At 45.5% G+C, this 27,633-nt stretch overlaps 1 pseudogene; it reads right to left on the reverse strand.

Annotated features, from left to right (window-relative positions):
• Window positions 1-25,625, reverse strand: LOC118622490 (annotated as a pseudogene).
• Between the last annotated feature and the right edge of the window lie 2,008 nt (window positions 25,626-27,633).

A 27,633-nucleotide genomic window follows, 5' to 3' on the forward strand; every position in this document is an offset into this window, starting at 1 on the left:
CTACTTGCGTGTGGGGCCCAGAAGGCTCCGCCTCGTCACTCCTTGGAGAATGATGTCATCTAGCAAAGGAGTCGCCGGTTCTTCTCCATCTTCCTTGTCCAGTCAAGGAAAAGATTCCTAGTTCCCAGGTCCCTTCTCAGATGACCCTCCCACAGAGCGCAGGACCGTCATCCACTGCTTCACACTGAGCAAAACGACACCAGCCACGACTCCCTCCCACCGGGCAACCCCGAGCCCACCCTGCCAGGCTCTTACAAACTTCAGATTGGCCCACCGGGACACTGGATTTAAGGTCTCCCTCGAAAAGTGAGATCCCACTGGGCTCAGGGTCACAAAGACCATGGCTTTGGTGGCCTCCTGACTCCAAAAGATGGCTCAGGTCCAGCGAGTGCGGGACGGAGATACAGACGAGCAGATGTCAGTATGGGACTCGGTCCCTTTTCTAACCTTTACTGTGGAGAATATTACAAATGTCCCCCATCCCCCCACTGCCCCCTCCACCCAGTTCTTGCCCCTCACCAGGCCTCCCCCCCTCATTGTCTGAGTGCATGAGCAATGTGCACATGCACGTAAGTTCTTCGATTAATCTCTTCCCGCCCCTGAGATTCGTCAGCCTGTGCCCTGCTTCCCGTCTGTGCTTCTATTTTATTCATCAGTTCATTTTGTCAATTATAGTCCACAAATAAGTGAGATCATGTGATACTTGTCTTTCTGTTTGGCTTGTTGCACTCAGCATAATACTCTCCAGGTCCCTCCATGTCGTCTCAAAGGACAAGAGATCTTTCTTTCTTACAGCTGCATAGTACTCCATTGTGTAGATGTACCACTGCTTTTTGATCCATTTGTCTACTGATGGACACTTGGGCTGTTTCCAGACCTTAGCTGTTGTAAATAGTGCTGCTACAAACATGGGGGTACATATATTCTTTCTGATTGGTGTTTCAGGCTTCGTAGGGTATATTCCTAGAAGTGGGATCACTGGGTCAAATGGCAGTTCCATTTTTAATGTTTTAAGGTAACACCATATTGTTTTCCATAGTGGCTGCACCAGTCTGCATTCCCACCAGCAGTGCACTAGAGTCCCCTTTTCTCCACACCCTCGCCAGCACTTGTTGTTTGATGATTTGTTGATGGCGGCCATTCTGACAGGTGTGAGGTGATACCTCATTGTGGTTTTAATCTGCATCTCTCTGATGATTAGTGATGTTGAGCATTTCTTCCTATGCCTCTTAGCCATTTATATGTCCTGTTTGGAGAGGTGTCTATTTAGTTCCTCTGCCCATTTTTTAATTGGATTGTTTGTCTTTTCTTGATCTAACTTCACAAGCTCTTGAAGACATTCCGAAAGCTCTTTCGTGTGAAATCCCAGCAAAGCTGCCCTCGGAGCGGATCGGCGCGTTCTGTCCATGGTGAGGTTTGGCTGAAAGAGTCCACTTTTATCATCTGCTCCTCCAAATGCCTTCCTCCCTCCAAGGCAGAGCCGGTGAGCTAGGCAGCAATGCAGGCTTTGAAAAGGCTTGACATGTGGTTTCTCCCATCCAGACTCTGAGGGCCACTTGGCTGTCAACATGGGATCCGTGGAAAAGTTTCCAAACCTGCAGTGTTTGGGTCTAGTTTCTCCTTTCAAATGGTGGCTGGTGTGATCATTAGGTCTTTCGCCTTCAAAGTTGCCATGACCACATTGGGTTCTGCTTCTCCGGCACAGTCTTCCAAGCGTCCGTTCCCGTGGTCCTTCCTTGTCCCTGGAGCCGAGCGGGGGACACACCCGGCTGTTCTAGGACCTCGGCCTTCCGGGCGCAGGAACCCCTGGGGCAGCGGCGGGTACCCAGAGGACACGCCTCCACCTGGAGTTGAAAAGTGTCGATTCTCCAGAAAGCAGTTTGAGGGGAGGGCAGGACACCCTGTTGTACCCAGTTGTGAGGGGTGGACCTTGGCACTGTACCAAGCAAACCTAAAAATAAACACATCGGTTTATTTGGAGATGCTTGTCTGAGTGAGCAGGGGCGGTGTAGAGATGAACACTCTCTAAATTTCATTTGGGGAAATTTACCCCCTTGGTCTCTCCAGACTGTGACCTCCGGGGACCTCCCCGATGGGCGTGGGCTCATGGCAACCCACTGGGGAGGGGCAGCAGCCTTGAAAGCTTGTCCAAGCGGAGGCAGCCTGGGGGCGTCCCACCCCTTCTTCTTCACCCTCAGTAGGCGCCCCTAGGTCACCCCGACAAGGAGAGGCAGGCGCAGCTGCTCCCAGGGAGAGACACCGCCTCGTCCGCCACCGGGGTGGGAGCCGCCGATGCTCCCCAGCCCCCTTCCAGGCGAGCACCCTCGGGACTAGCGCCCTCTGATGGCCCCTCTCCCGGGGCCGTCTGTCTGTCCCTGCTGCTCGGTCTCGTCAGCACAGCCCGCTCCTTCCGGTCCTGTGTTCTCACCTCCTCGGTGCAGCCGTCCCCAGGGCTGGCACCCCGCCACAGTCACCTGGAGCCCAGGTGCTTCCCGTTGTTCCCTTCCTGCTCTTCAAGGAGCACCCCCTCTTTCTCGGTTTCTTCGCGATGAACCCGGGGCCCTGGCTGTCTGTGCCTAGCCAGTGTCTCCCGACGCTGGACCGGGTCGGGCTCACTGTTCTCCTTCTCAAGCTTGGCAATGAGATGAGGTGGAAGCAAAATCGGTTTTGAACTAAATCCATTTGCAAGTCGGATGAGTTTGGAAACGTCCCAAAGTCAGTTTCTCATGGGCGAACTGAGCCTTTGAACAATGACTAAGTGCCTGTCACGGGGCCAGCGGGCCAGGTATACAGGCACCACTTAAGTGCTAGATTCTCTTCCTTCCCAAAACACATTTGTTCCAGAAAATGTCACGGTTCTTTCCCTGAAGTCTGTCCTCACAGCCCAACACGCGAGACCACGTTTGTGCTGAGCGGGGCTTGCAGAGAGGTTCCGGCAGAACAACACGCAGGCTCCGGGTCCCGGGGGCACCCTCTCCCACGCATCCGTCCCGGCCTCGGGGAATAACTTCAGTCACCTGCCTGTCAATAAAGTCCTTTCCATAAGAAGTCCTATTTCAAAAGAACCATTCCTGGTTTTGAAAATGGGTTGATCACTGGGGTGAAGACGACACCACGGCCACGTTTTACTCTCCGATTCCTTCTCCCCATCCTCGATGACAGCTTCCCTGTCACTGACGGCGACTTTCTTGCAAACATCTGGTTTCATACCTACCTGGCTGGAGGCTCGTCAGAGGGCTGATCCCGCGTGTTCGAACAGGAAGCGAACGGCCAACTCGCAGCTTCCCCTCTGCCCTCCACCAGCTCAGGTTGCCCTTGGCTCCGAGCCCCAAAGTGCGGAAGAGTAGTTGTGCTGAGTCTTGTTCTTTCTCCACGTTGTCTCCTGGCTCCTCAAATCTGGGGTAAGAGAGGAGAGGGAGGCAGGCAGAGACGAACGTCACTGGTGGTCTCTGGGGGGTGCTGGTTGGGTGCCCCCCCCAGCGGGCAGGCATACAAGTGCAGGTTTTGACACGGGTCATTGCAGGTTCTTGGGAGCTGCCCCTTGTCCCAACCCCACGCCTCCAGGGTGCTCTCGTCTCCTGAGCCGGACAGCGCGCTCTTCAGAGACCTTTAGAGGTCTCGGTCTCCCTTCGCCCCCGCTCCTGGAAGCCCCCCCCAGCGCCTCTCGGGGCTGCAGCTGCTCCGCTTAGTGGTCAGCCCCAGAGCAAGGTCCCTTTGGGACTGTTCCAGCGGTGACCACCTTCGGTCCTTGAGGGACATGCATCTTAGCACAGAAAATGGGGAGGAGCTAGCTCTCTACGTGCCCCACCTCTGTGGGTTAGCGGCTTCCCCAGCGGCTGCCTCCCTTCCGAGTGCTCCAGACCGGAGCGTCACCAGCCTCTGCATCCGCACATGTCCCCTCCTGTGGGAACCAGGCCAACCTCCGCTGCGCGTCCTCACCTAGGGCGTCTGGGGCCCAGGAGCGTCCCGGCCCAGCGAGAGTAGGGCCAGGGGTGAGATGCCAACATCTCTCCCGGCAGGCGCCCCACCTCAGTGCGCATGGGTCTCAGATCCATAAACCAGGTTGGAGGGTTGGCGACGCCTCGCTGAGCCCACCGGGCTGACAGCTGTCTCCCGGAGGACCACCCTCTCTTCCACAGGCTGACTGTGGCCGCAGGTGAGCGGTGGCTTTCATGTTTTCTGACCTGCATCTCTGAGTAGGTCAGCCTTTAGGAGGTAGAGGCATCCTTTGCTTATTTCTCAGGTGTAGGACTTCCACTGAAACTACACGAGAACAAACACAAACAAATAGTCCCCTTCAACAGTATGTTGTAAATTTGAGCAATACCTAACATCATAATCACTACTTCTACACAATGTACAAACTCTATTTTAATTGTCCTAAGAAAGCTAAAGCAAGCCTTTAAGACAGAACCCAATTCTCTGTCTTCCTTCAATCTTTTTCAGTTACTACTTTTTGAAAAGTTGCCTTTAATTTCTAATAGAATAATTTGAAGCCTCCTGTATATGACACAAGGGAAGAGTCCTTTAGTTCATCAGCTGCTGCAAGGTGGTCAGGACATAATCCCTTTGATTCGGTAACAGGTTCACGTCAGGCATATATTAGATGCTTGACGGACGCCTCTAATTTTTTTTTTTCCATTTTTTGTACAGATAGAGTGGGGGGGAGAGAGAGACAGAAACATCGGGGACACATCGAGTGGCTGCCACCCGCACGACCAACCAGGGCCGGGGACAAACTGCAACCGAGGTACATGCCCTTAGCGGAACCGAACCCGGGTCTCTCCGGACCGCAGGCCGACGCTCTAACCGCTGAGCCACACCGGCCAGGGCGGACGCCTGTAATTTTTAAACACAACATTACAAAGTGGGTATTCTTCCATTTATTCCATTTCCCAGATGAGGAAATGAGACTCCGAGTAATAACTGGACGAAGGTAACACAGTAAATACCCAGCACAGCATTCTGCTTGCCTGACCCCAGCAGGTGTGGTCTTTCCACATCTACCTTACAGCCCAAACAGCTCCTCACAGCTTTGCCTATTTTTTAAGTCATAAAATAAAAGCTTTTTAAACAAATATGTTTCCCCCAAATGGGATCCACCCAACACTATTCATTAAGAAGTAAAAAGCGGGGCCTGGGAGGGGGAGGGTATTCCAGGGCTCGATGAGTCTGAGAAATGATGGATGAATAAAATTAAGTAGTTCTGTTTATTGTACCATTTCTTAGAGACTTTGCTTTGCAACAGCCTTGTTGAGATCTCTTTGACATGTAAACATTGTATGCATTTAAGATGTACTGCTTGATATAAGTACACATTATAAAAAGATCACCACAGTCAAGCTAAATAATTGTCCATCACCCTGCATGGCCTGTGTCTATGTGTGTGTGGGTGTGGAAGATCTATCCCCTTAGCAAATTTCAACTACACAATACTGTATTGTTAACTAGCACCACCATGCTGTCATTAGATCTTGCATACCTGACACTTTGTATCCTTTGAACAATATTTCCTCACCCCCCCCCCCCTCTTTCTCTCAGACACTTTAATATGCAGCTGGTTGTTTTGACTGTTTTGACTGTTACAAGGGGTTGAGGAGGAGATAAGCGGTAAACTGTAATTTTTCCCAGGCTTATAGTCCACATAACCCCTTCTCAGTGAGATCCTGTTGACCTCTCCCGGAAAGAACTCTGTGCCCAGGGACCCACTCGTTCTGTGCAGTGGTCGGTGGGAGACAGACAGTTGGACTTGGACACCTTCTGCCATGTGGCTCCAGTGGTACCCCATGATTTTCCAAGGGCTGTTTATTTTTTATCGGATTTATTGGGGTGACATGGGTTCACGAAACCATAGAAGTTTCAAGAGCGCAACTCAGTAAAACAGAGTCTGCACGCTGTGTCATGCACCCACCACCCCAAGCAAAGTTTCTGTCCACCCCCATTTCCCACCTCCTTTGCCCGCATCCCCGTACCCACAGTGCCTCTCTCCCTCTGGCCACCGCACTGCATCTGAGTGTAAGTATACTTGTTTTCTGGTTAATCCCTCACCTTCTTTCATCCAGTCCCCCAGTGTCTGTCCACTGGTGAGAGCTGTCAGTCTGGTCCATGTGTCCATGCCTCTGGTTCTGTTTTGTTCATCAATTTACTTTGTTCATTAGATTCCACATATAAGTGAAATCATACAATATTTGTCTTTCTCTGACTGGTTTATTTCACTTAGCATAGTAATCTCCAGGTTCATCTATGCTGTCACAAAAGAAAAGATTTCCTCTTTTCTTTTTTTTTTAGTAGATAGCCAAGTAGTACTCCATTGTGTAACTACACCCAGCTTTTTAGCCCTTCGTCCACTCATGGACGCGTGGGCTGTTTCCAGATCTTGGCTACTGGAAGTCGCACTGCTGTGAGCTTATGTTCTTTCAATGAGTGTTTCCGGTTTCTTTGGGTATATTCCCAGAAGTGGGACCACTGGGACAAAACATAGCTCCATTTTTTAATGTTGTTGAGAGTTTTACAGATGTCCCCCCTTTTCTCTCCCTTTGCCCCCTCCTCCTGATTCCTGCTGCACCCTGGGCCTTCCATTTCTAACTCTTTGAGGAAACTCCACACTGCATTCCAGGGGCTGCACCAGGCTGCATTCCCACCAGCAGTCACTGGGCTCCCTTCCCTCACCCCCTCCCCGGCACTTGTCATTTGCCGTTTGCTGATCTATCGAGGATAGTGTCCTGGCAGGTGTGAGGTAACAAACGTATCATTGTGGTTTCAATGGACATCTCTCTGACCCTTAGTGATCTTGAGCATTTTTCATATGTCTGTTGGGCATCTGCATGTCCTCTTTGGAGAAGTGTCTGTTTAGGTTCTTTGCCCATTTTTTCAGTTGGATGATTTGTTTTCTTGGTACCGAGTTGAATAAGTTCTTCCTATATTCTGGAGATTGACCTGGGAAGAGATGTATCATTGGTAAAAATGGCCTCCCATTCAGTGGGTTCCCTTTTCATTTTGCTGATGGTTTCTTTTGCTGAGAAAAAGCCTTTCAGTTTGATGCACCCAATTTATTTATTTTTCTTTGTTTCCCTTGCTCAAGGAGGAATAACATAAAAAATATGGCCAAGAGAGATGCCTGAGATTTTACGGCATGTTTTCTTCTAGGAGTGTTATGGTATTGAGTCCGACATTGAAGTCTTTTGTCCATTTGAGTTTATTCTTGTGTATGGTACAAATCGGCAGTCTACTTGCATTGTTTTGGCATGTACCTGACTAATTTTCTCAACACCATTTATTGAAGAGACTGTCCTGACTCCATTGTATGCTCTTGCTACCACTGTCGAATATTAATTGATCATAAAGGAATGGGTTGATTTCCGGGTTCTCTTTTCTGTTCTATTGATCTATATGCCTGTTCTTATGCCAATACCAGGCTGTTTTGATTACAATGGTCTTGCAGTTTAGTTAGATATCAGGTATGATACCTCTAACTTTGTTTTCTTTCTCAAGATTGCTGAAGCTATTCAGGATATATATTTTTTTCCATATAAGTTTTTGGAATGTTTGTTCTACATCAGTGAAATATGTCATTGCCATTTTAGTAGGAATTGCATTGAATCTATAGATTGCTTTAGGTAGTATGGAGATTTTAATAACATTAATTCTTCCCATCCATGGATAAAGTATATGCTTTCACTTTTTTATAATTTCCCAAATACAGGTCTTTTACCTTCTTGGTTAAATGTGTTCTAGGCACCATTTTTGTTGTTGTTTCTGCAATAGTGAATGGGATTGTTTTCTTAATTTCCCTTTCTGATAGTTCATTATTGGTGTATAAAAGTGCCACCAATTTCTGAATTTTGCATCCTACTATTTTTGCCAGATTCATTTATTAGATCTGATAGTTTTGTGTTTTTTTCCCCCGTGGGGTCTTAAGGGTTTTTTTGTGTACAATATCATGTCCTTAGAATAATGACTGTTTTTCTTCCTCCTTTCCAGTTTGAATGCCTCTTATTTTTTCTCCTCTTCTTATTGCTGTGGCTAGTATTTACAGTACTATCTTGAGAAAGAGTTTTGAAGGAGGACCTCTTTTTCTTATTCTTCATGTTAAGGGAAACAATTTTGTTTTTTTCCCATTGAGTATGATGTTAGCTGTTGGTTTGTCATATGAGGTCGTTAATATGTTGAGGTAAGATCCCTCTATTCCCACTTTGCTGAGAGTCTTTATCATAAATGTGTTATGGTTTTTATCAAATGCTTTTTCTGCATCTATTGATATAATCATGTGATTTTAATCCTTCATTTTGTTTATGTGATGTATCATATTTATTGATTTGCAAATATTGAAACAACCTTGTATCCCTGGAATAAATCTCTGTTGATCATTGTGTATAATCTTTTTAATGTATTGCTGGATCAGGTTTAGATTATAATATATATATGTGTGTGTGTGTGTATATATATTATATATATATATAACTTTTCTATTATATATATATAATATATATTTTTTAACAAAATATTGCTAAACCATTTATATATATATATATATATATAAATGAGAATTTTAGCATCTATATTCATCAGGGATATTGTCCTAAAATTTTCTTTCTTTGTAGTGTCTTTATTTGGTTTTGAAATTAGGATAATGCTGGCCTTGTAAAGAGCTTGGAAGTCTTCCTTCATCTCAAATTTTTTGAAATAGTTTAGAAGGATAGATGTTAGTTCTTCTTTGAATGTTTGGTAAAATTCACCTGTGAGGCTACCCTGTTCAGGAGTCTTGTTTGCTGGCAGTTTCTTGATTACTATTTCAATTTCATTAGTTGCAATCATTCTATTCGGGTTTTCTGCTTCTTCTTGATTTAGTTCTGAAAGGTTGTATGTTTCTAGGAATTTGTTGATTTTGTTCGGGTTGTTCAATTTGTTGTCATAGAGTTGTCTGTAATATTTTTTTTATAATCTTTTGTATTTTTGTGGTGTCAGTTGTTACTTGTTCTCATTTCTGATTCTATTTATTTGGGTCATGTCTCTTTTTCTCTTTATGAGACTGATTAGAGTTTTGTCTGTCTTGTTTAACTTTTCAAATAACCAGCTTGTGTATTGTTGTGCAGTCTCTATGTCATTTATTTCTGTTCTAATCTTTACCATTTCCATACTTATACTTACTTCATGCTTTGTTTGTTGTTCTTTCTCTACTTCTTTTAGGTTGAGATTTTTCTTTTTGCTTGAGTTAGGCCTGTAATGCTATGAGCTTCCTTCTTGGGACTGCTTTTGCTGAGTCACATAGATTTTGGGTTGTTCTGTGTTCATTTTCATTGGTTTCCTGGTAACTTTTGATTTCTCCCCTCTTAACCCATCCATCCATTGTTAAATAATATGCTATTTAGCCTCCATGTGTTTGAATGTTTTTTAGTTTTTTTACTATGGTTGATTTATAGTTTCATATCATTGTGGTCAGAGAAGATGCTTGATATGATTTCAATCTTTCAAAATTTATTAAAACTTATTTTTGTGTCCTAACATGTGCTCTATCTAGAATATTCCATGTGCACTTGAGAAGAATGTATATTCTGCTGCTTTGGGATGAACTGTTCTGTACATATAAATTAAACCCATGTGATCCAGTGTGTCATTTAAAATTGGTGCTGCCTTATTGATTTTTTTGTCTGGAAGATCTATCCACTGATGTCAGTGGTGTGTTAAAACCCATTACTAAGACTGTATTACTATCCATCTCTCCCTGAATGTACACTAAAACTTACTTTATATATTTGGGTGATCCTATATTGGGTGCATATATGTTTATAAGAGTTATATCCTCTAGTTTGATCAATTTCTTTAGTATTATGTAGTAATTATGTCCTCTGTTTTGAACTCTATTTTGTCAGATATAAGTATTGCTACCCAGCTTTTTATGTTTGTTTGTTTCCATTTGCAGGGAATATTTTTTTCCATCCTTTACTTTCAGACTGTGTGCATGTTTTATTCTGAGGTGGGTCTCTTGTAGACAGCATGTATATGGGTCATGTTTTCTTATTCATTCAGCGGCCCTGTGTCTTTTGAATGGATCATTTAATCCATTTACATTTAACATTATTATTGATAGGTTCTTATTTATTGCCATTTTATTCTTTGTGTGTGTGTGTGTGTGTGTGTGTGTGTGTGTGTCTGTGGTACGTGCCCCTAATGGGAACCAAACCCAGGACTCTCTGGTCCACAGGCCAATGTTCAACCACTGAGCCAAACTGCCCAGGGTGCCATTTTATTCTTTATACCTCTCTTCCTCTTTCTCTTGATATTATTATTTCTTTTCTCTGTCTTCTTAAAGCAGGCCTTTAACATTTCTTACAATACTGGTTTGGTGATAGTGAACAACTTACCTTTTTCTTTCTTTTTTTTTTTAATCTGGAAAGTTCTTTATTTCACCCTCCATTTAAAATAATAGCCTTACTGGATAAGAGCAGTCTTGGTTTTAAGTCATTGCTTTTCATCACTTTGAATATTTCATGCCAATCTCTTTTGTCCTGAAGTGTTATGTTGAGAAATCAGCTGACAGTCTTATGGGAGCTCCTTTGTAGGTAACTAATTGCTTTTCCCTTTCTACTTGTAAGATTCTCTTTGTCTTTAAACTTTGGCACTTTAATTATAATATATCTTGGTGTGATTTTTTTGGTTTCATCTTGATTGCAACTCTCTGTGCTTCCTGAATTTGTGTGACTTTTTCTTTCACCAGGTTAGGGAAGTTTTCAGCCGTTATTTCTTGAAACAGATTTTCTCTCCTTTGCTGACTCTTTTCTCATTCTGGTTCTCCTATGATGCAGATGTTGTTATGCTTGACGTTGTCCCAGCGGTCCCTTAGCCTCTCCTCACTTAAAAAAAAAAAAATTATCTTTTCTTCTTGATGCTCTGCTTGGGTGCTTACCATTATCTTGTCCTCTAAATCGCTGATCTGATCTTCTGCTTCATCTAACCTGTTCTTGATACCTTCTGGTGTAGTTTTTATTTTAGATATTGTATTATTTAATTCTGACTGGTTCTCTATTATGATTTTTATGTATTTTTTAATGCTTACTCTCTCTTTAAGTTCTCACTGAGACAATCCATTCTTCTCATAAGATCCTTGACCATCCTTATAACCATTGTTTTAAACTCTGCATCTGGTATTTTGGTTGCTTCCTTCATTTAATTATTTTTCTGGGGATTTCTCTTGTTCTTTCATTTGGGGCATATTTCTCTGTTTTCCCATTTTGTCTCTGTGTATTGGGTAGTTCTTCTCTGACTCTGAAACTTGTTATAATGGTTTTATGATGACAATGTCTTGTTGGGATCAGTGGCACCATCTTACAGATCACCCGAGCTCTGTGGTCCAGGAATGTTTCTTGTGGGTTATGTGCACCTCCTGCTGTAGTTGAGTATTAAATGCTGTTGGCCCTTTTGCAGGTGCAGTTAACCCTTCAGGGTGGCTGACTATAAGGACAAACATGGATCACCACGTATGAGATGCTGTGGAGGGGCTGCCCCCCAAGGCAGAGTTGTTTCCAGCAGGGTCTCGTGCCTGCCAGAGTCCTCCTTTGGGTGAACCACTTGTATCGCTAGTTTGGTCGAGCTCTGGTGTTGTCCGAAGACCACCACTGGTTGTGTTAGTTCTGGGCTCACCTGGACAGGGTTTAGGTACAGGTCAATGTCAAACGTTGTGTGTAACTGGCCTTGTGCCACCTGTCTGGAGCTACTTCACTATTCATTGTGTGTTGCTGCGTCTCCGGGCCTGGGTGTGCATGGTATGGGCCAATCAATGAACAAGGGTCCCCAGCTTAAAGCCAGGGACGGATTTGTAAAAGGTAAAAGCCTCGTGACATCCTCCACCTGTCAACTACTCTGCCCCTCCCTGGTGTTACCTGGTTACTCCAGAGCCTTCTGAAGAAAGACCATAGAGTGGGCCCAGGTTGGCCATGACCCACAGACTTTCCACAAGGTGTGATCTCAGAAGGATGGGGCAGCTGGGGTTGGGAAGATAGGACTAGTGGGTCCCCTTCTTGGCGGCCTTATAGTCAGGCACTTGATGAGGGGAAAGTGGACCCTACTCCAAGCCAAACCTCTCCATCTCTGCGAGTCTCCAACTCCAGCTCACCCAAGCAGTGTGTGCTGCAGGTTCAGGTTGGGTCCAACCACTGTCCCCCCTGCAGGAGAAGACTCCAGGCTCAGGAGGACAGATCACAAGAGTCTCTGATTTGAGGTGATGCCAGCCCAGCCTGAAAGAGGGGCCAAGCACTTCACCTTGGTCCCAGACAATAGCCTTCGCGGGACACACCCCCTGAACACTCCAGCTCCCAGCAGCTCTCCCTTCCCCTGCAGGACTGAGCTTTAGGGGAGACAGGTGTGGCCCTGTCCGTGATGTAGTCACACAACCTTGCACCCGCCTGTCTGGTTCCTGGACAAAAGCCTCCATGGGAGACATGCTCCGGAAGTCCCCACTCTGCCTGGTGCTCTGCATTCTCCAACATCGTGCTCATTTTCCCTGTCACTTCTCTCGTGAATCTGTGCCCTGCCTCACACTGCTTCACTTAGAATTGCAGATCCTATGGTAATTAGTGTTTTTGAGACTGCTCCAGTAATCTTTAATGTTAATGAATCTTAATTTAGAGAAGATAAGAAACATATTAATTATGAATTAATTATACAGCCAATTATAAACTATATATGGGTGGAGAAAAAAGATAAGCCAGAGTCGTTTCTGTTTCACTTGAAATAGACACCCACAGAAAACTTTTTAAAAAGCGGTGGGTCTGCTTATCTCTGTCCTGAGTTCTGGCTGAACAGGAACCGAGGAAGGCCTGGGTTTCTCCAAAGGCTCTATAAAACAAACACGCAAGAGTTGCTGAGGAATGAAACTTCAAAAAGTAAGGTTACTGCAAAAACACAGCCTAGTTTGTTCCATTTCTTTAATTTTAAAATATTTTTTTATTGATTTTTTTAAAGAGAGAAAGAGACATCGATGGGGTAGAGAAACACTGATCAGCTGCCTCCTAACACCCACCCGTGGGGATCTAGCCCACAGCCTGGGCATGTGCCCTGACCGGGAGTCAAACCAGGACCTTCCAGTCCATGGGAGGACACTCAGTCCACTAAGCCACATTGGGTGGGCTGTTCAATTTATTTAAAATCATCTGGTTTTCAGCTGGTGGGGCTCAGTGGTTGAGCATCGACCCTGCACCAAGAGGTCGCTGGTTCGATTCTGGGTCAGGACACATGCCCAGGTTGTGGGCCCGATCCCCAGTGAGGGGCGTGCAGGAGGCAGCCAATCGATGTTCTCTCTCATCAATCTTTCTCTCTCTTTCATTTCTGCTCTCTCTTAAAAAAAAAGAAAAATCAATAAAAACATATGGTAGTCAGGCTATGAAATCTTTGGTTTCACACATAAAGTTAAAATAGAGCATTTCTTACTATCTCTACACCAACCTTAAACTTTTCCCCTTGAGCACAAGTTTTCATAAAAAGGTTTATCAGTATGATGATAAAGAATTCAGTGGACCATGAAATCTGATGGTCAACAATTGATTGAAAGTCAGGAAACTGTAATTCTTTTGGTGATTTAATATATGTGGCAGATTAAGAACATATTAAGAGTCAACATTATACTGTAAGAAAAAAATGAAAGACTTCTTTAAGAATATTTTTATTTTCTAAGAAAATGGAATTATGTGAAATATTGTGCCTCTACTAGAGAGAAAGATCCAATAAACGTATGATATGTAATGGTTTCAAAAGAAAAAAGGTCTACTCCCAATGATGGTCTGAAAAACAAATGAGTTATACCAAGTATTATAAAACCATAGATATCATTGCAAGCAATGGACCCCTACATTTAATAAGTTTATAGAATTGTTATCTATATCCAGTTAATATTCTTGTTTTGAGGGGAGTATATTTTACAACTAACCAATTCCATTTGAATCATTGGTAAGTTATATATAACCCTGTCTATCAAGCAAGTATGTCTTGGCAGACAGAATCACAAAGCAACTTAATTCTGCTTTCATTCTAATTTTATTCAGTTGAGGTGGTTTTTTACCTCTTCAGAATGAAAACTCCAGCAATCTCATAACTTTCTGTTTACTCTCAACATTACCAAGTCCTTCTGTTAGTGGTGAACAGCACCAGATGTTACACCTTGATCCTTCACCTTGGGCTAAGAAAGAATTCAGAGGCAAGACTCAAATACAAGCAAAAGTTTATTTAGAAAGTCACAGAGGCAGAAGAAGTGAGCCCGTTGGTCTGTTTAGATTCAAGAAGCAAACTACAGAGGCAAAAGAAGGGCCCTTGTTGCTGAGGAGAACGAAAGGCAAAGAAAACACCCCTGGGGGTGGGAGAGGGGAGAGGTCAGGTGTACTCCAGCCAGAGTGTGTCTGGGGAAGGAAGGGTGGTAAAAGTTGCTGGTATACTCAAGAGAGAGAGAGAGAGCATGCACTGGGCCCTTCATCTTAAGTGCTTTTATTTGGAGATCTCAGGGGAGGAGCTCAATAGAATATTCATTAACTTTCCAGGTGTGTCCATTCCGGCTCATGGTCTCTATCGATTGGTCGGCACCAGGGCAGGGGACCATGAGTTATCTCAGCTGGTCCTGAGGTCAGCCACGGCAGTGCCCTGTCTGGCCTTGATACTTTTCTGGGCCAGTAGCTGAAATACAACCAAGGCCTACATGTTATCTCTAGTTTGACCAACTCTCTGCCTCTGTGTTAAACAGACCCCTGGCTTTGTTCCTAAGATTATGTGATATGGGTCAGAACACGATTGTCTCCAGGGCTTAAGGCTTAAGGGAGTGGTTGTGCAAGGGTTTATATGGGAGTTGTATGAGGCTTTTCTCCAGCCTTGTTTCTTCTCTAAGGGGGTTTACTGCATGATATGCCAGGGGAGGAACCAAACCACATGATCAGTGATATGAAAGGTTGGGGGTCTAAATCACATGACCAGCAATATGGTGGGTGGGAAAGGTCATGCTGGGGCAAGGTTTCACACTACAATTATCTGTTGCTAGGCACCTGGCGCTTTCTGCCCTGGGGACCCTCTGTACCCGGAAACTCGTTCCTGCTCTGCTCGTGTCTGTCTGATTGCTTACTCTGTCACTTCAATCCCCTAGAGGTAAAACAACGTTTCACATCAGACATTATAAAGGTCACACTCATGCGTTCATCAAAGCTTCCAACTTCCAACGTGTAATTCAAGTTACAACCGTTTCCTCTCCCCGAAGCTGAGCCCTGTTCTAGGGGAGAAGCATGGCACCGGCTTCTCTTCTCCCCGATGCTGGTTCATAGCTTGAGGCTGGCGGGAAGAGAGAGACTAGGGAAGCAGCGATGTCCCTTCTTGCCTGGTGCTGTCTCAGCTGGCCCTGTTTGGAGCCCTTTCAAGGTGCTCGGCTTCAGCAAAACTTCCATCTCCCACAAAACTCAGTACAGGAAGACTTAATTATGACTTTTGCTGTAGGGATACACAAACGTACAATTTGAAATTCAAACATAACCAAAGGTTTTGTTACTCTGGCTGCATTTCTTCCCTTCTGAAGGTAGTGGGCACAGAAATATCGCTACTCCCCCAACTTAGAGAAGAAGCATAGTGGTTGCAAGGGTGCCAAAGAGAAGAAACCTTGGTTAATATCCCAAATTAAGTTAGGTGTTTCCTATAAACTGATCTTAAACCTTAACATAATCACATAATTAAACACTACATTAATAAGCCAACAAATAAATACATATACGTGCTACCTTGATTTCCTGGTATCAAATTGTGAGAAACTTTCTAATCAAGTGTGTAAGAATCAAGAAAAATTATTTCAATGTATTGCCTCAACAATTTACATTAAAGGATAATTTATATTTTCAGTGAGGAAACCTAGGATCAGATTCTGGATCCATAAATCACTGGCTGCATACTCTTCAGCAAATTACTTAAGTCCTCGAAGACTTATTTTTAATCTCATCTATGCAATAGATGGTATAAAAAATATCCCATACTGTTTTCATTAATATTAAATTACTAGTCAGCATTCTTATTGTTACTATAAAAATCCCAAGATTTGAAGGAAATGAGGTTATCTTCCAAATTACACTTGTCACAGAAGGAGAAGCTATGCAGGAGGCATGAGAGTTATGTTAATAAAAATTAAATTATTGTTAAAATGGTGATAAAATAATATAAACCTCAAATAGGTACTGAGAACAGAGATAAGAGAGCATAAAATTGGTGGAGAGGCAAGTGGAGGTGGGCCTGAGACTTGGTTTCGGTTCTGATGGGCTCACAGGCCAAACAAGCATCCTCCAGCCCTAACAGCTAAAAACACAAGGGTATGGATAGACTACAGTGAGACTCGAGTGGCTGACTAATTCCCCATATTACTTAGAATGCTTCTGGCTGTACAGAAAATCTCCACCCAACTGGCTTAAACAATATGGAATTTATGCTCTCATATGACATGATGTGATCTCAGCAGCAACATGATCTAAACATGGTCATGGCCATCCCCAGTCTGTCAAGGTCATGATCATCCCCGGTCTGTCAAAGTCATGATCATCTCCAGTCTGTCAAGGTCGTGGCCATCCCCAGTCTGTCAAGGTCGTGGCCATCCCCAGTCTGTCAAGGTCATGATCATCCCCAGTCTGTCAAGGTCATGGCCATGCCCAGTCTGTCAAGGTCATAGCCATGCCCAGTCTGTCAAGGTCATGATCAACCCCAGTCTGTCAAGGTCATGATCATCCCCAGTCTGTCAAGGTCATGATCATCCCCGGTCTGTCAAGGTCATGGCCATGCCCAGTCTGTCAAGGTCGTGGCCATCCCCAGTCTGTCAAGGTCATGATCATCCCCAGTCTGTCAAGGTCATAGCCATCCCCAGTCTGTCAAGGTCATGGCCATCCCCAGTCTGTCAAGGTCATGATCATCCCCGGTCTGTCAAGGTCATGGCCATGCCCAGTCTGTCAAGGTCGTGGCCATCCCCAGTCTGTCAAGGTCATGGCCATCCCCAGTCTGTCAAGGTCATGGCCATCCCCAGTCTGTCAAGGTCATGGCCATGCCCAGTCTGTCAAGGTCGTGGCCATCCCCAGTCTGTCAAGGTCATGATCATCCCCAGTCTATCAAGGTCATGGCCATCCCCAGTCTATCAAGGTCGTGGCCATCCCCAGTCTATCAAGGTCATGGCCATCCCCAGTCTATCAAGGTCATGGCCATCCCCGGTCTGTCAAAGTCATGATCATCCCCGGTCTGTCAAAGTCATGGCCATCCCCGGTCTGTCAAGGTCATGGCCATCCCCAGTCTGTCAAGGTCATGGCCATCCCCAGTCTGTCAAGGTCATGATCATCCCCAGTCTGTCAAGGTCATGGCCATCCCCAGTCTGTCAAGATCATGGCCATCCCCAGTCTGTCAAGGTCATGGCCATCCCCAGTCTATCAAGGTCATAGCCATCCCCAGTCTATCAAGGCCATGGCCATCCCCAGTCTGTCAAGGTCATGATCATCCCCAGTCTATCAAGGTCATGGCCATCCCCAGTCTATCAAGGTCATGGCCATCCCCAGTCTGTCAAGGTCATGGCCATCCCCAGTCTATCAAGGTCGTGGCCATCCCCAGTCTATCAAGGTCGTGGCCATCCTCAGTCTGTCAAGGTCATGGCCATGCCCAGTCTGTCAAGGTCATGGCCATCCCCAGTCTGTCAAGGTCATGGCCATCCCCAGTCTATCAAGGTCAAGGCCATCCCCAGTCTGTCAAGGTCGTGGCCATCCCCAGTCTGTCAAGGTCGTGGCCATCCCCAGTCTATCAAGGTCATGGCCATCCTCAGTCTGTCAAGGTCATGGCCATCCTCAGTCTGTCAAGGTCATGGCCATCCCCAGTGTATCAGCCTTGGCCTCGGCTGGGCTTCAGGTATCACATCCTTTTTACAACATCAGAGGCAGGAGGAAGAACCTCTCTCCTTAGGTCTCCTTTTAAGATCAAGAAGGAAACGTTTCCCAGAAGGTACCTGAACGGTTTCTCCACCTGAGCATCACACCCCCACGCCCTGAGCATCACACCCCCACGCCCTGAGCATCACACCCCCACGCCCTGAGCATCACACCCCCACACCCTGAGTATCACACCCCCACGCCCTGAGCATCACAGCCCATCGCTGGCGAGAATTCTGACTCCTCTGGAGCAGTGAGGGGACCAGCCTTCCAGGAAGCAGAGGCCGCGCAGGGAAGGGCAGAAAGCTGGACAAGGACCCGTGGCTCTGGTGGCGGAATGCTTTGAAGAGAAGGGGATTTCCACCGAGAGAAGGAAGAAGTGCTTAAAGGGAGACCAGGGATGGGAAATGCCTCTTGTTGAGCGTTCATCCTGTTTCTTCCATTGTGGTGGCACATTCTGCTCATCCGACTGCACTGAGGTCATCAGACTTTTATAAAGTCATGGACGGTACACATTTGTGCACCTACATGGCTCATCTTAGGGCTACATCCAAGGCCTTCTTTCTTTTTTTTTAATTTGTTTTTTCTTTATTGATTTGAGAGAAAGAGGAAGGGAGAGGGAGAGAGAGAGAGAGAAACATCGATGAGAGAGAACATCGATTGGCTGACTCCTGCGTGCCCCCCACTAAGGATCAGGTCCACAACCCGGGCATGTGTCCTGACAGGGAATTGAACCGGTGACCTCTTGGTGCATGGTCAGCGCTCAACCACTGAGCCACACCGGCTGAGCAATCCCAGGCGTTCTTTTCTTCACTCCATATATTAACCCTAGTCCTTCTTCTTCCCTGGGTTAATTTATCAACCCTCTTAGCTTCGGTTCTCATTTATCTGCTGAGGGCTCCTAATTTGTATATCCAGCTAACCCAAACCTCTCTCCTGGACTCTAGACTCATCTATCCAACCACTGCCTGGTGGCTTCTTGGGAAGGGGGTGGACAGAAAGGTGGTTTAAATGATTTTATTGTGTTTGTCTTTATTTTCCAAATTGTCTATAATAAGCATGTATTATCTAAATAGACGTGCCAGATGTTAAGTTACTCTGTATTTTCTAAATGCTTTATGACCATTACGATGCTAAAGTGCCAACATTCTACTCTGACATTTAGTCTCCTCTGTCATGGCAAACGAATTGGGCCTTATTACCTTCGTGTAACAGATGAGGAGCTAAGGCTCAGAGAAGTCCTGGTCTCACAGCTGACCAATCCCGGAGCTTCCATTAGAACCTAGAAACGTCTGGCTTCAGAAGCTTTGTTCTTTCTAACGCATGTCCTCCCCCAGCAACAGTGCCAACTGGGGGGCGGGGAACAGAACAAAAACAAAGGAAAAGAACGTGTCTCAATTATGCACACCTTTCTTCAAGTCTTACTGACAGAGCTCATATTCAGTGCCCTTCCTTGTCTGTCTTCACAAGTGGTGTCAGCCTCCTAAGCTCACCTAAACATCAGTCCGAATGGGCTTGAATACCACAGTAGGCCTCTTAAATCTATTTTTTAAATATTTTTATTGATTTTTAGAGGGAGAAAAAGTGGGAGGGAAAGAGAAAAACATCACTGTGAGAGAGAAACATCGACTGGTGGCCACCTGCACGCCCCCTAACGGGGATCAAGCCCACAACCCGGGCATGTGCCCTGACGGGGACCAAACCCCCAACCTTTAGGTGCCTGGGCAGCCACTTATCTTTGTAAGCAAAGCCATAGACTCAATCTTTACTGTTCAGTCTTAAACCATATGATTATTTTTTTCTTTATCCTCCATTTTATTACTTTTTCCTCTTCTTTCCTTGCTTACCTTCTTTCTTCAAATAGGCATGCGTATACCTCTCTTTTGTGAGACAGTCCTTTCTCTTATCAGAAAAATTAAAATTGATGATAACTCCTAGTTTGATGCTCTAAAGGTTCCCAACATAATACTGTGTTAAGTGAGTGTGCCGACCTTCCCTGAGTGTCGTCCTCTGTCCCTGGAAGTGCTCTGCTGAGGATTTTCAGCAGATTCACTCACTTCTGCGTGATCCACTTTGTGGTTTATTTTGTTTTGTTTTGTTTCTGTCTTTCATTGAAGTGGTTTTTTTTATGCTGAACTTAATTTTTATTACACTTTCATGAACTATATTCCCTATGCTGTGCTTTACATCCCCATTACAATTTTCTCATTACCGATGTGTATTTCTTAATCCCTTCAACTTTTTCACCCAGGCTCCCATCCCCCTCCTCTCTGGCATACATCAGCCTGTTCTCTGTATCTGTGAGTCTGTTTCCATTTTCTTGTTTATTTATTTTGTTGTTTAGATTCCACATATAAGTGAAACCATATGGCACTAGTCTTTAGCTGGCTGACTTATTTCACTTATCATATTGTCTAGGTCCATTCGTGTTGCTATAAGTGGTAAGATTTTATTTTTATGGCTGAGTAATATTCCACTGTATATATATGTACCACGATTTTTTTATCCACCTGTCTTTTAATGTTTAATTATTATTTTTAACTTTAAAAAATACCTATCTATCCCATATTTCAAATATCTAGACTACTTGCTTTTTGTTGTTGTTGTTGATACTCAAGGATATTTTTCCATTAACTTTTTAGATAGAGTCGAAGGGAGAAAATAAGAGGAGGAAAGAGAGAGAGAGAGAGAGATCAGTGTGAGAGAGCCTCCTGCATGACCACGACGGGAGCCAAGGTGTGTGCCCTTGACTGAAAATCGAACCCACAACCAGCTCATGGATCTGCGGGCCAACACTCCAGCTGCTGAGCCTAACCAGCAAGGGCTGCATGGACTACTTGCATAAAACTATACTAACTATCGATATGGGGATTGCTAGACCCAAACCTGTATTTCCAGGTGCCCTACAATAATTCTAAACATTCACTGAAACTTCAGTAGGTAATTTTGATGGGTAGAGCAGCTATAAAAACCTTTCACAGTTAAAAAATACTGAGTATCTGATTTATGTCAAACAAAGCACGTTTTTTCATGAGATGGGGTACATACATAGATCATTGTGATATAACTTGGTAAACGATTACATTAGGGTAGGCCTGAGGAAAGACTCAAGCCCTGATGTTCAGTGAAACCTCCTGTAGAAAATTATTGCTGAGCCAAGTCCTGAAGTCTGAGGACCGTGAGGATGTACCTCTAGAGACTTCAACAGAGAGGTCACTGTAGAAGCCATGACTAGACCAGGTGGCCCAAGGAGGCTATGTGGATGGACAAGTCCAGTAGTTGAGAAAGAAATTTCAGATAGAACAAGGACTGGGGTGACCAGAAGAACAGGGGCTCTGGAGAGGTCACTGAGGGCGGGGAGAGAGCAGAAGGGAGATTGACAGGCGAGTGTCTCCAACCACCACGGGAGTAGAAAACTCCAAGGAAGGGAATTGCCAACCATCTCAAATGCAGCAGAGATTTAATAACAAAAGAACTAAAAATTATCCTTCAAATTGGGCATTACACACTCATTCATGGTCTCTGCAAGAAATTTCAGTCTGTAGGCAAAGACAAAAGGCAGGTTACAGGATGGGTAAGAGTGACCATGGAGATCAGGAACTGGACGTTGTCACTGTGATTAACCTTCGAGAAGCTTGGTTGTGAAGAGAAGGATCCAGGCTCAAGGGAGTGTGTTTTGAGTTTGAAAAACTTTAAATGCACTTCTATGACCTGGGGAGAAATTGCCAGTGATGAGAAACAGGGTTGAAAATATAAGCTTCAGGAAGGTGGCTGATAGAACAGTGGCACTCAGAGAGCAGGAGGGTCTGGCTTGTCCGGAGTGAAGAGACATCCTTGGGAACGAGAGAGCCAAGGCAGGGTGAGCACGTGTGATGCAAATGGGGCAGCAAAGAGAAAGTAAAGAATCCCGGGAGAGAGAGCTAAAGGCTTGTGAGTTGGGTGCAGATGCCAAGGGGAAACAGCGAGAGAGCAGGGCTAACTCTGGGAAGACTTAGAGGTGTGATGGCAACAGTCTCTGAAGCTCCGTGACTTTTTTCTAGCAGGTACCGAGCGCCCAGGGCAGGTGTGGGGAAGGCTGTGTGAGTGATCTAGAGGTGGTGTTGTACCATAGAGGGAAAGACAGTCAAGACTAGTGGTGAGGGCCCGGCCGGTGTGGCTCAGTGGTTGAGCGTGGACCCCTGCACCAGGAGGTCACTGGTTTGATTCCCGGTCAGGACACATGCCCAGGTTGTGGGCCCAATCCCCAGTGGGGGGCATGCAGGAGGCGGCCCATCGATGTTCTCTCTTATCAATGTTTCTATCTCTCTCTCCCTCTCCCTTCCTCCCTCTCTAAAATCAATAAAGAAAAATTGAAGAAAAATAAAAAATAAAAGATTATTGATGAGGAAATGATTCAGGTCATCAACCACACTGTCTGGTCTGAGTAGGGACACAAATGAGGCCCGATGGGCCTTGAACCGTCTGTATCAGATGACCTTTCGTAGGGAACGTCAGAACCGGGAGTAATGCATCTATGATACTCAACAGTATCATAGTAATCACTCTCCCTAATTTATTAAAGGCCTTTAGCAATCCCCCCAAATCAATCTTAACCAACCTTGCCTGTATATCAGAATCACACAGGAAGCCCCTAAAAAAGACAATATGCAAATTCCAAAGACAATGATCTGGAACGAGGCCCGGGTAAAGGTGTTTTTCAAACTATCCTGATGATTCCAGTGTGTACACAGAGCTTTGAAAATGGTTTGGATCGCCAGTCTCCAATTATCCGCGTGGAAAGACATGCAGGGCCGGGGGGCAGGGGACCCAGATAACTGAGCCCCTCACCTCCTCGTCACTAATGGCTTCAGCCATTTCATTTCGCAGCTGGGCAGTAACTAGTACCCAAATTGACCGGCTTGATTTTCCCCCTTTATTCCTGTCCCTCGTCAGATAGAGGTGCTAATTAACAGTGAAATGGCCCGACGGCCGCCGAAAGGCAAGAGGAGACGGAGAAGGGACAGTGCGGTCACATAAACGGACCTTTGTCCCTGTGCTGCAGCACAAACAGGCCGGAGAAGGTGGCAGGCTCCGTTCGGAGAACCCAGCAGATATCTCGTCTCTTCTCACAACCACCCCCCGGGGCAGGCGGTCCACTGTGCCCACTGGCAGCTGCGCAGTGTGGTGCAGAGCCGACTCGTCCGTCGGGCGATGGGAAGCAGGGGAGGGTGGGGTAAATGGATCGGGCCATGTGATTCCACAGTCCTCTCTTGACCACGACTCATGTGTGTTCCGGGACCTAGCGAAGTCCCTGAGGAAGAGGGAGCCCGGCTGGGTTGGCTCAGCGGTCACCGTGTTGGCCCGCAGACCAGAGGATCCCGGGTTTGATTCCAGTCAAGAGCACTTACCTGGGGTGCAGGCTGGATCCCCAGACCTGAACGGGGTTGTGCGGGAGGCACCCATCAATGTGTCTCCCTGTCACACTCCTCACTCTCTCTTTCCCTCCCTTCCACTCGGTCTAAAATCACTAAAAAAATAACCTCAGATGAGGATTAAAAAAAAAAAGAAAAAAGAAAAAGAGGTGAGCATATTTAAAAAAGGAAAAGTGAGCGTACTTTGTAGTTATTGTTTAGAAAGTCTAAGAAATATTATTTCTGAATGAATCTTCAATGTTACTTATGTGTGCCTTTATGCATGTATTTACTTGGTTATATTGCTGATTCACAACATACCATCAGTTCCTGAGTGTATACTTTATTTATTTATTTGTTTAATTTATTTTTATTTTTTAATTCTCACTTGAGGATATTTTTCCATTTACCTTCAGATAGAGCGGGAGGAAGGGAGAGAGGAAGAGAAGGAGAGGAACGTCGATGTGAGAGGGACACATCGACTGGTTGCCTCCCGCACAACCCCAACCAGGGCCAGGGATGAACTGCACCCACCGTACGTGCCCTTGGCCAGGATCAAACCCGGGACTCTTTCATCCAAGGGCCGATGCTCCACCGCTGAGCCAGACCGGCCAGGGCTTGAGTGTACACGTTAAAGAAACTACATTTTCAGATGAAAAGCTAGGTGTTCGTTCAATATCTAGTGCCCGAAAGGTTATACAGTCTACCTTGAAGTGAATCCCTCGTTCAAATGGTTGATAGATTATCTCTACTATCCCAATGTGAAGCCAAAAAGAAAAGAAGTGGAATCACAGCAAAGGGGAACCGTGGGGGGCTTGGGGGCTCACGCGCCCACGCCCGGGAGGACCCGCAGCAGCTGCGGGGCCCTGAGGCGCTGCCCTGACTCGGTACCGGCTTCCGAGCAGGGTCGGCAGGCGCAGGGACAGCGGCGTGGAGGATGCGTTGAAGTGAGTCCTGGGGAAGCGGAGTAAAGTCACAGGGACTGTTACAGTAACCCCGCAGGAAGGAGGGCTCCGTGGGGCTCCGCGGGAAGGGGAAGGGGGTGTTACTGTTAGGAAGAGATGGGGTGGAGGACTGAAGATGAGTGGGAGGGGACGGGCGGTTCTTGGACGGCTGCTGACCTAGGCGAAGTGGTCAGTCCTCAAGGCAGGGAGTGCGGGAGGAGGACCAGGCCGGGAGGGAACACACCTCACACGGCCAAGTCTGAGTGGCTTGTGGGAGGTAAATGAAGATGCCCACGGGCAGTTATGCCCCTGGGTGTGCAGCTCAACAGAGTGATGTGCTAAATTCACCCCCACACAGTGGCAGCAAAATGTCACCATGTGAGAGAAGTCACCCCGAGAAAGAAAACAGGGAAAATTGACGGTGGTGGATGGATTCCCTAGGAAATCCTGACTCTGCGTGAGTAGGTGAGGCTGCAGAGAGACAGTGCAGAGACACAGTGCAGAGAGACAGTGCAGAGAGACAGTGCAGAGACAATGCAGAGAGACAGTGCAGAGACAATGCAGAGAGACAGTGCAGAGAGACAATGCAGAGAGACAGTGCAGAGACAATGCAGAGAGACAGTACAGAGAGACAATGCAGAGAGACAGTGCAGAGAGACAGTGCAGAGAGACAGTGCAGAGACAATGCAGAGAGACAGTACAGAGAGACAATGCAGAGAGACAGTGCAGAGAGACAGTGCAGAGACAATGCGGAGAGACAGTGCAGAGACAATGCAGAGAGACAGTGCAGAGAGACAGTGCAGAGAGACAATGCAGAGACAATGCAGAGAGACAGTGCAGAGAGACAGTGCAGAGACAGTGCAGAGAGACAGTACAGAGACAATGCAGAGAGACAATGCATGATCTGTAAAAGCCACATCTGTGAACCTCTCAGGACATGGAGAACTCCCTCCACAGAGTGCTCTGCTGTTCTTCAGAACCTGCAGTTCCACTGAGCTCAGGCAGTTTGGGAGCGTGAGGAAAAGACCTTCTCCTGCAGGCTCCCCATGCTGCAGATGGAGACGTCAGCAGTGGCTCCCAGATGCACAGGCGGCAGAATACGTGGGAGGCTTGAAGCTCAGGATGCGGAGCAGTCCTGGGAAAAGACTGTGAGCTCTACTTTTGACCAAAAAACTGGCCCTGGTCAAGGGCAGGACCACAAAGAAAGTTATTATTTTTATCACACGCTGCTACTGGGCATGACTTGTACAGATCTCAACATGGACTCTCCCAAGGAATCTCTTCTTCCTTTCATAAGCTGTGTCCCACCTGCGGTGAGTGAGCTCGGCCTTCCCGTGTTCAGAAAACTTCACATCACCTACCAGCAGGTACGTGGTCAGGGGGTTAAACATGCCAACGTGTGTGTGTCAACCCATTTGATTGGCTGCCTTCTGAAACAATTCTATAGGTTTTCACTGCACAGATCAGACCGGGTGGTTATAAGACTGGTGGCCTTTCAGCCACTTATTGGACACTTATTTCTTAGGAAGTACAGCGACACTGACAAGTCTTAGAAAGTGTCACTCGGGCCTCGACGTCTCTGCCCAGCTGTCTTGACAGTGCCGGCCCAGTGATGCACGGGACTGTCTGTTGACACAGAGGAATCGGAAACAATGAACTAATACACTAAGTAGGATGCATTGCTGTCAATAAGGAGGACGGTCACATGCTCTGTCCTAAAATTACGTGGTGTAAATTTAGCTTCAGGTGTGAGGCTAAAGCAGTAACCTCGAGGACATGAATAAGGAACTCTGTTCTTGTCCTAATTTAACTGGCACATGGTATAACCTGGGGTCAATCATTCTTCTCGTTCGTAAAACCAGAGTTATTCTAAAATAAGAATAATATTAACATTGACCCTGTTCAAAGGAAGGGTGATAGGATTAATCTAGAAATGATCAGAAAATGCTTTTAAAATATTGTATTAGATCAGAATGCCTAACTCCGGGAAACACGTCTTTGCTGCTGAAATAAAGTTTGAAATTTCTTTGACTGTTCATTATTGCCATTAAAAAAAAAATGAATACAAATACACTAGTGAATATGAAAGTCACCTTTAATGAGTTAATTTGCATTAATAGATTACATTACTCACATAACCAAATTTCACAAATTATACAAATTTCACACAGCCACACAAATCAACAAAGCTCCAAGGTCACATGCCCAATTCAGAGAAATTTTAAAAAGATATTTGATGGTTGCCATCAAGCTAATGAGCATCAATTTTAGAATTCAGGTATAAGAATACTGTATCAGAGAGAGTCCTGGCAGAAAACAAAGTTTAACTTCTCAGGTGGTTCAAGGAAATGTCACTAAAATGTAGTCCAAGAAAAGGATTGATGAAGAGACTACCCACAGAACAGGTGGTTACCACCCTCAGACCTAAAGGGCAAGGGGGAAAATGAGACATTTCAGGTTCTGGGGGAGAACAAAGCTATGGGAGAGTCTGCAGGGAGCAGTGTGGTTGAGGAATCCAGATGTTGCCAGATACCAGCTCCAAGCAGGGAGGGAGCAGGGAAGATGCAGCCCGACCTCTTACCTTATTCACAATTGATTCAGCATTGCTGTTTGATTTTAAAACCTCTGCTGATTCAGATCACTAAATCCGAGTACTGCTGCCCTTGCATGACCATCAGTAGATCACACTCTTACACAATCAATGCAGAATTAGGTATGTTTGGAAATTAAATACTAATTCAAGTTATCAACAGAATTGGGATAATTTTGAGAAGCAAATACATTAGCATTAAGACATTGGACTCAGAAACTCAAAAGGAAACTTTAGTTATTCTAAAAAGGAAACTTTTGTTATTACATCGAAGTATTCCTTTTTACACCTCCTAACCTCCAAGCTTCTACTGGTGCTTCCCACTGGTTGAACACAACAGAGGCCAGAGGGCCAGGAGATTCAGTTCATACGGTCATTCTCCCAGGACATGGAGGAAGGTTGAGAAGGGCATGCACGGATCTCAAGAGTGGTAAATGGAGAGTAGCCAGCATAAACATAACCCCCAGAATTCTGAATACTTCCTACAAGCCTAGCTTTAAAAATAAGTTTTGTGCCTTCCTTTTAACTCAATCATGGGTCACTAAAATATCTTACACCACATTGTTCTTTTTTCTTAGAAGTAATTGCTATTTCAAATTTACTCCAATCTTGCATGAATGAGACTCTAGCCCTTGCTTGCTGCAAATTTATGGATTTCCATGCCCCTAGAAACAGAATTACCTCAAAGGGCATAACTTAAAAGCAACCCCAGAATTTATTTCCCCTACCCTCTACTGAGGTATGCATCCAGTTCAACAAATGCTTGCTAAGCACTTATTTTGAGTCAGATACCCTCAAATCTGGTGACA

Source organism: Molossus molossus, unplaced genomic scaffold (assembly GCF_014108415.1).
Source record: "Molossus molossus isolate mMolMol1 unplaced genomic scaffold, mMolMol1.p scaffold_m16_p_9, whole genome shotgun sequence".
In the NCBI taxonomy this organism is placed as follows: Eukaryota; Metazoa; Chordata; class Mammalia; order Chiroptera; family Molossidae; genus Molossus; species Molossus molossus.